At 32.1% G+C, this 9,769-nt stretch overlaps 1 pseudogene; it reads left to right on the top strand.

The window, feature by feature from the left end:
* Nucleotides 1–1,377: 1,377 nt before the first annotated feature.
* LOC120245566 lies at nt 1,378–8,629 on the top strand (annotated as a pseudogene).
* The last annotated feature ends 1,140 nt before the right edge of the window (nt 8,630–9,769 follow it).

Below are 9,769 nucleotides of genomic sequence, written 5' to 3'. Positions count from 1 at the left end.
TTGCCTTCCCTCTCGAGTTCCAGCCCGCCAAGAGCGCGGACGCCCGGTGTCCGCGTGCGCGGCTCTTTCAGGGGCCCCAGGCGCCCGGGAGCTACAATGGCGGCAGGCGCGCGGCCGCTCTGAAGTCCAGCCGCCGGGAGCAGCACAAAGCAGCAGTCTGTGCGCTCAGCCCCCGGGACCAGTTGGCGCGAGGGGACCTGGTGCGCAGGTATTTGGCAAGTACGGTCTTTCTATGCCCCGAGCGGAGGTTTTTCCCTCCGAGTGGAGGTTTTTCTGTTTCAGACTCTCTCCTTTTCCCCTCTCACTCCCCGTAGAGGGTAGAGGGGGATCGCCTCCCACCCTGGAGTCTCCGATCCTGGCCCGATTTTATCTTCCCCAATTCGCACTCACATTAGAAGGCTTTCTTAGTAGATTCTGCATCCTTTTTCTTCCAGTCTCTCAGGATTTGTAAGGTTTCCAATGGCTTCAGATCTTTTCCGTGTGATGTATTGGCGCGAGTGCAAGTACGGAGCTCCTTACTTCTACGCCATCTTGCTCCCTCTCCCAGCAGTTATTTCTTTCAGGTTGAAACTCAAGACATATTTTTGCTGAACTTCTGAATATATTGTCATTATACCTCTTTTTTTTCTATATTGAAATGACTTCAGACACTTCATAAATTAACTCTTAGAACAAGAAGGATTAAAGGAAGAATAATAATTGTGTTTTATCTTCTTTCTTTTTCCTCCTTATATATGATGCCATATGTTATTTCAGAAACAAAATGAAGCGTATCTTTAAAATGTTTAAACAATAAAAATAGATAAGAAAACTGTATAAATTTAATAAAGAATAAAAAAGTATAATAAAATCTTTTCATTAGTTATAATAATAAAATTGACAAAACATTTTTTTTACCCTATACAGTGATATACATTGATATTTGATTCACAATATTTATAAAATAATAAATTCAGTTTGAATGATAAAAATATAAATATTTTTGTTATTGTGTACTGAGATAAATCTCTCAAGTTTGTCTCTCTCTCTCTTGCCTTGTGATTTTTATAATTCTTGAGATCTTTCTCTTTCTGTCTCTCACATACATGCACACACATACACACACAAATATTCAATATATGAATGAATGGTGAATGTTGAAAAACATGGTGAATGAGAAAAAAGATAAGTAAATATGAAGAATTTGAGAACGAAGAAAGGCAAAGAGTGAAGACCATGTAATATTTTAAGATTAGTGGAGGAAGAATGCCAGATTTTCTGAGAAATTAATTTTTATCATGGTGGCATTCAAAAAATGAATTTGAATGGTCAGAGATACAAAAAAAAGTCTTTTTTTTTTTTTAAAGAGAAAAAGGAATGAAAAAAAGATTCCTGTTAATGGTGGATGAAGATGAAAAGGCTGACATGGTTGCTACAGGAAAAGAGAAGGTAAGAGACTAAGCATATAATGCTGAGAAATCATAAGGGGTCATTTTATGCTGGGATTGTGTATCATGTAAGGACTTCCATCTGAACAGTATTTGCAGGTTATACACATGGGAGATGCAGTTTCACTCTGCTGTGCTGTGGAGAAATGGCTGACAAGGAAATAACAAGTGCTACAGCAGCTGGGTGGTCTAACTTTGCAATAGACTGACTAGAATTGGACCTTCATTCATTCCATTTTGTAACAGATATTTGTGGCACATATGTTGAACCTAAGACTCTTTGCTCCTCCATTATAATGGGTTTACACATTTTAGCTTTTGTATCATTATTTTTGCCTTAAGGTTATAATGATACATTTTAATTATGTATTTTAACTGATATGAAATGCATAAGGCATTTTCTTACTGAAAAATGCAAATACATTGTAGAAATAACTACCATATTGAATGATTGAACCTAGAAAATTGCAACAGGAATAAGAAATTAAGTAGTATTTTGTCACGTGGGGTACAGTGGAATTTGAGTATTACAAAGTAGTAAGCAGCCCCAAAGCAACTCTACTAAGTGTGGAATATTTATATAGGCATTCTGATAATAAGGTAAGTAATATATCTTCCACCATTCACTATGGAATAAAATAGCCCTCCTAGTAATGTTATCTGATTTTGTATTGACAGTGGATATATCTATTTATTTTTAAATCAAATAAATTGATACATGATCCATCTCATTTCTATACAAAAATTATTTCACAAACATTTTTATGAGAAAAGATATTGATGGTGGTAATGAAGAGAAAAGTATTAGAGGGACCCCTCAGGGAAATAAAAAGTGATGTAGAATTTAAAAATTAAAAAGGTAGGAACTGGGATTATTATATTTAAAAGATAAAAGTAAAAACATATATATAATAATAAAATATCTTTCTCCACCTCAAAATGTAGTGCATAATTAAGTAGACATTGCTTCATTAGTACCACAGGATTAAAAGTTGGATTTTTTTCCCCATGGTCCTAATATTCAGTACCTCTATTTCTAAGGTGTTTTTGGTAGCATACTTTTGACTTAGTGTGTTTATTTTACAGTGAAAAGGAAATATGGCTTTGTATAAGTTTATTTCTCATTTATACCCAGTGAAAAGTTTGGATGGTTCTCTCATACTTCTCAGGGAGTAGTTCCTCTTGTTATGTGACTTTGCTTCCATTTCATAGACTGGCAGAGAGACAGAATACAGAGTAGGCACACAGGCTCTAACTACCCAGGCCTGTAAATGACTTAAGCCGCTCTGCTCTTATTCTTTTGGCCAATCTCAATTATATGGATTTTCTAAACTATGTGAGAGGCTGTAGAATATTTTTATTAGCTTAAGAAGAGGCACATGAAAGTGAATCTAACATTTAGCAATGCTTTTTTCACTCAGTGCTAAACAATGTTTTATATATAAGCTTCCACCGATATAGTATGTTAAAATATGTACATATTATTGAAATACAAGTGTAGTTAACATTGTAAAGAACTTCGGTGTAAAGCAGTCTTATGTCTTCATCTTCACAACCTATCCTGAGATATCTTCTGCTATCTTCTCTTTCTGGACCGTTAGTGTGTGTGATGGTAATCAGAACCTACTTAATATTCCTTAGGTCTAAATTTGTTACACTTGTTGATCTTTGTATTTCACCTAGCACAAGAAGCTTAAAAGTAAATCTTGAGAAAAAAGTAGATCCTGTGTATCAGGTAGAGAAGTGGGGGAAAAATACATTCAGAAGTAATGGAATCAGAGGTTATTCCTATGTTATTAAGTGCAAAATGACAGAAGAGCAAAACAAGGTAGTCAAAACTGCCAGATATAGGGAAGGTGTCTAATTCTGTACCAACTTTACTTTGGACTCCTGATTGCTAAGTAAAGTATCTAAATTATCGTTCAACCTGAGATTCCATTGGGACATTAGCAGTATGTTTTAGCCCTTTCATCAGAAAGTGCTTATTATCATTCTTTTGCCTGTATGTCATGCACGTTTTCCCTTTCTAAATTAACACTTTTACAGCAACATTCTATCTGCACCATTGTTAAATTTTAAGATGATATGGGAACCCATTTTGAAATGTGTAGCTGTAAGAACAAACTCTATGATGACTGCATTTTATATTTGTGAAACAGTAGATACTCAGGGTAGTCACACTTTCTGGTTTGGGTCAAAGCTTAGAAGATTGAGTCTCATCACAGTTAAATGCATACCAAAGGTCATGAAAATAAATAGTAAACATGGACTTAGAGGATATTTTTTCCACAGTCTAAGTCCAAAGATTTTTCTTCAATATCATTATGTTTCTATACACATATGTTTTTATGTGGAAGATTTTAAGATTGCATTTAGTTTTTCTAATAAATACACATATTGTATGTTTGTGCATTCAATCTTAAAATCTACTAATATTTAAATATCAATGTTTCTCAAATAAACAGAAGACTCATAATAACTGGGATGGTGTCATTTCTACAGCACATAAACTTCTGTGGTTCATTGCTAATAAGTAGCATAATTGAGAAATCCTTTCTTAAGTATTTTATAAGCAATCATATATGTAAGTGGTCAGGAAATTAGCAATGGCATCATAATGTTAGGAATAAACAAAGGTGAACTGACCAGCCAGCTTAAATTAATATCCTCTAATATTTTCATCAACTATATGAGGTGTATATGTATAAGCATGAATGAATAAGAGAGGAAAAGTGAAAGAAGCAAAGGTCAACAGAAGAATATTTAATTAAAAACATTATGACAAACAAATAAAAATGATACATACATACACACACATACACATGATTTTTACTATTCATGACTCCTCTAGTTGCAAAATTATTTTTGCAATACTTTATCAGGCATTTCTGAAGGATTTTCATTTTTACATTTAGAATTGGCATGGACGTTCTGATACATGAATTGCAATAACTTTTAAATATTTCCAAACACAAAGATCCATTCTTATTCTTGAAATTTCCTAAAATATGTGTTTTGAGGGAATTTGAAGAGGAAAACAATAATAGGATCATGTTTTCCTTAAACTATGCTAATAAGACCTAGAGTTAAAATTATGCTCATTATAAAGATGAATCAACATTCTATCTTTAGATATTTCCTTTTCACTTCACAGGACAATCCCTTTAAAAAGAATTATCTGTAGCATTCAGTGATTCTGTCACTCAATCTGATGTAATCTTTTTATAAGCATTTCAAATTATAGCCATCAATCTTGTAGGTTTTTAAGTATGTAATCATTTTCATTTATAACTACAGTCCAGACATAATTTGGGGCCAAAAAATGAATTAAAAATGTGCATCTGCCCTCAATTCTTTGCACTTCTATATTTTATGTAAACTTTTTATATTTTAATTTCAGGTTGCCTGCTTTTTCACTGTTTGTTTCCTCCCTAGATTTCCCTCTATTCTTGGTTATAATAGGGCTGTAGTTCTATGGATGTTGTAAAAAGACATTGTCCTGAATTTAATTTAAACCAAGAATTAGAATCTCAGATTATACATAATAATTAGATGACATAATCAACTTAGTTATCTAATCTGAGGTAGAACAGCTTAATTTTGATATTATGAACATGGTATGTAATATTTATTTATTATATAGTTGGTACTGATAGAGTGATGTATAAATAGCCAAGGCTATTACCATCCATGTAATTACAGTCTAATATTATACTAAACATGTATTAACCTTAGTAAACATAATCATTACAAATATAGGTTGTTTTGATTGATCTGAAGAAGATTTGCAGAATTATGAAAAAGTGAAATGAAAAGAATAAAGTGTTAATTGAGTAATGGCTGAAATGTAGAAGTGAAGCTATGATATCAAGTTGTAAACACCAAAAGAAGAAACTTTAATGAAGGAAAGATAATAATTGTTTCAAATAGTGGTAAACCATCAGACTTTATGAGAATTAAAAAGTTCCCTTTGTACTAAAAACTGGAGGTCACGGTGACAATACAGGAGGAATATTTCATTGGAACAGTAGGCCACAGGTACACATCAGATTGGACTGAAGAGAGGAAGAGAATTCCAGTTTCCCATAAGGGAGAATTTAAAACAATGAAAAGAGTGGATAAAATATATATCAACTACAAAAACAAAACATCATTTAAAAAAATACTACTGAATGAAGTGTGTCAAAAATATAGTTTTTTACTGAGATGCTATAAGTGGAAAGGCACTTACAATACCACACTAAAACCCTGATACAAGGATAGAGAAATGTTGAAAGTAACAGGAAGAAAAAATATATATACAAATGAAACTTACCCAACGCAAACTGGTATAGCTATAGTAATATATGGAAAAAAGCATATATTTGCATTTATATATTAATGTATAATTATATATTTAATATATTAATATATAATATAATATATATAGTTGGTATAGCTATAGTAATTTCTGGAAAATATAATATATATTTATATTTAATATATTAATATATAAATAATATATATTAATATTTATACATGATTATTAAAATAAAAGGGTATAACAGACAAAATGTGGATTTTATAATAGTTAAAATCCAATTGATATATCCAACAATGATACAATGCTATAAACATATGCACCTAATTAACATACCTAAATTAAAAAAGAAAAATTGAAAGAAGTAGGAAGAAAAAGACAAGTTCATATGCACCACTGTGAGATTGTAATAAATTTCACCCAGTAAATAATCGTACATGTAAACAGATAACCACAAAGCACATAGATTTGAAACACACAATTAACAAAATTGATCTAAAGGATGCATATTCAGTATTACACCAAAGAAAGCAAGATAACATGTTCACAGAAGTTCATATGGAACAGTTCACAAATTGATTTTTCTTTGGACTATAAAATAAGTCTTAACAAATACCAAAGGACAGACTGAAATAATGAAAATATTTTCTCTCAGCAGAGTGGAATTAAGTGAGAAATCAAGACTAAACAGATACTTAATATCCCCATTTGAACTCCCAGACCAGCATTTCAATAACAACTTTATGACAATGAGCTCCCATAATAATATGTCATGAACATTATGATAATAAATTTGAAATTTTAGATGAAATGGAAGTCATTGAAAAAACTGATAAAAATAGAAAATATAGTCCCATATCTATTAAATAAATTAACATTTTAATTGAAATTATTCCCACAATGGAAACTCCAGGCCCTTTTTGAATTTTCCAGTGAACTATCACATACATTTAAGAAAGAAATAGCATCATGATCACAAAAAAATTACCAGGACATAAAAAAATATGGCAGAAACTTTATTTTACAAAGTTGACATTATCATAATACTAATATGTAACAAAGTCATTACAAAAATTAATTTTAGCTCAATCCTTATCATTTTGGGGTTCCTGCTATTCATTTATAGAAACATAGTGCTATCAGTGTGGTTTTCATGTTGGACTACCTTTTAAATTCGTCATAATGCTGGGATATGCAAAGTAGTAAATGGCCCGATTCCGTGACTTTGTCTTTGTATGCCTTTTAATGAAATATGGAAGAACAGTTTCACATAGATGACATTATGTACCTGTAAAAACTATCTGACAAACTACTGTTTTGTTATTTGCTGAAATTGAATCATGTTGAATATAGTGTTACAAAAAATGTTCTGGTAACTTACTGACATTGACAATTTTATGAAATTCAATTATCCTTGAATTTTATATGCAATTATATTGCAAATGAAAAAAAAAACTATTTTTCTTTCCTGAAAGGAGTGTTAAGTACAAATTAGTTGCAGCAGGGATTCTGTTTTACAACTCATTACAATCTGCTCAACTCACTTCCTGGAGAAGTGCCTAAGCTGTTGCTTAAGAATTACACACTTGGAAAACTCTTGTTTGTTATAATAGATACACAAAAGTGTTATAAACCAGCAGTGCTGAAAATTGTTACAGTGTATTATCTTGTTGCTTTGTCACCTACAGTTTAATTGATGCCTATCATTTGTTTAATTACTGTATTTAAAACATATTTGTAGTTGTCTGTAACCTACATATTATACTATCCTTTCACTTTTCTGTTTCCACATAATGATAATGCTGTTAATAAGAAGTTGTCTATTTAGCATGAGTATATTTAGGAAGAAAAATTAGACTATAGGTAGATCTGTGTATACACCAGAGTTGATCTTAGTGCAATGACTAAATAAAAACATATAGATCTTGTATATAGATTGTAAATGAATATATAAAGTTTCCATTTAGGTCCACTATAAAAATATGTCAAACCCTTTTCCTGTTTGAGTATTTACCAAATAAACTAGCAAACAAAAATACACTTATTTGAAAGGCTAGGGCCTCTAAAAATAAGCAAAATTGCCCTTTTGGTTCCCTGAGCAGCACCACGGCAGTTGGCAAGAACAAGCACCTTACAAAAGGTGGCACAAAAGGAACCAAGAAAAATGTGGTTGGTCCATTTTCAAAGAAAGATTGATATGATGTAAAAGCACCAACAATGTTTAATGTAAGAAATATTGGAAAAGCACTAGTCATGAGAACTCAAGGGTCCAAAATCGCATCCGATGGCTCAAGGGTTGTGTGTTTGAATGAAGTAAGCCTTGCTGATCTGAAGAATGATGAAGTTGCATTTAGGAAATTCAAGCTGATTACTGAAGATGTTTAGGGAAAAAACTGCCTTACACATTCCATGGCATGGATCTTATCCAGGACAAAATGTGCTCCATGGTCAAAAAATGGCAGACCGTGACTGAGGCTTATGTTGATGTCAAGACTACAGATGTGTATTTGCTTCATCTCTTTTATGTCAGTTTTACTAAAAAATGCAACAATCAGATTTGGAAGACCACTTATGCTCAGCATCAGCAGATCCACCAAATTCAGAAAAAGATGATGGAAATCATGACCCGAGAGGAGCAGACAAATGACTTGAAAGAAGTGGTCAATAAATTGATTCCAGATGCATCACAAAAGAAATAGAAGGCTTGTCTATTCTATGACATCTACTCTATGATGTCTTTGTTAGAAAAGTAAAAATGCTGAAGAAGCCCAAGTTTGCACTGGGAAAGCTCATGGAGCTTCATGATGAAGGTAGTAGTTCTGGAACAGCTACTGGGGTTGAGACCAATGTTAAAGTTGAACAACCTGATGGATATGAGCCACCAGTCCAAGAATCTGTTTAAAATTCAAACATTTAATAGTGACAAATAAAAAATCTTATTTGTGATGTTTAAAAATAAATAAATAAAAATAATCAAAATTAAGTTGTCCAGCTTGATGTTATTTGAATTCATTCATATATTGTTCTCATAACTACATTTTGAGATCAGTGTCTATACAGCAACCTGTGATAATAGCAGCACAAAATAGTATGCATATTTGTATTCTCTAAAAAATAATTCCCATATTTCACTCTCATTTCATTATCATTACAAGACAAAGAATAAACCTCATAATCTGTAGAGTCAATGATTTATAATTTATACTCTGAGTAGCCCAGTATACTATATTGATTGTTATAAACCCAGCCTTACATAACAGTAGAGTAGTAAATATGAGATTATTTATTTGCTACACAATAATAATTACTCCTAAAAAAGAGGTAAATCAAACCTGAAGATTGCATACAGCACATGTTTGAAAAATTAAACTCTGAGATTAAAAGTAAAAGAAATATATGTGACTATGTGTGTACAACATACACACATACACAAGTCACAGCATTTAGTTTCCGTCTTGTTGTGAGAATCTTTCACTATTCATACGAAGGGGGAGGGAATACTTTGTATTAATCATGGAGCAGGATGTAGAAACAGTAAGACTTCAATCAAAATTTAGCAGAGTTTGTTTAGAAAATTAATGCATAGTAAGGGAGTAAAGGGAATAGTTTGGAGATAAGATTGGGAAAGATCACCATGAAGAATATTTAGTACTTAAGGGTCTTCTATAAGAAGTATGGCCTGACTTTTCTATATGTGCTGAGATTTTGTTTTAGGAAATTTTAATTGGATAATGCTTCAACTTTTCTCTCTTTCTGTCTCTCTTTAAGTCCTATTATATATTAATATGCCAATACATTTGTATAGATATATTATACCAATTGATTTATATTGATACATTGATACTGATATGTATATTTCAATAAACCTTCAATTTCTCTAGTAAACTGAAAAGACATGAATTCTTTATCAAATAGTTTCTTAATGGCTGATCAAGACTTTGCAGCCCCTGGAACGGAACCATCTCTATTTGTTTTCTTAACTGAAGTCTGCAACCCAGATACTGCTGGAAAAATATCCATGGAAACAATGATACATTGGCTT

This window comes from Hyaena hyaena, unplaced genomic scaffold, assembly GCF_003009895.1.
Source record: "Hyaena hyaena isolate Hyena2069 unplaced genomic scaffold, ASM300989v1 scaffold_423, whole genome shotgun sequence".
Classification (NCBI taxonomy): domain Eukaryota; kingdom Metazoa; phylum Chordata; class Mammalia; order Carnivora; family Hyaenidae; genus Hyaena; species Hyaena hyaena.
The sequence above is the reverse complement of the archived record's forward strand: the minus strand, read 5'-3'. Positions and strand labels throughout refer to the sequence as shown.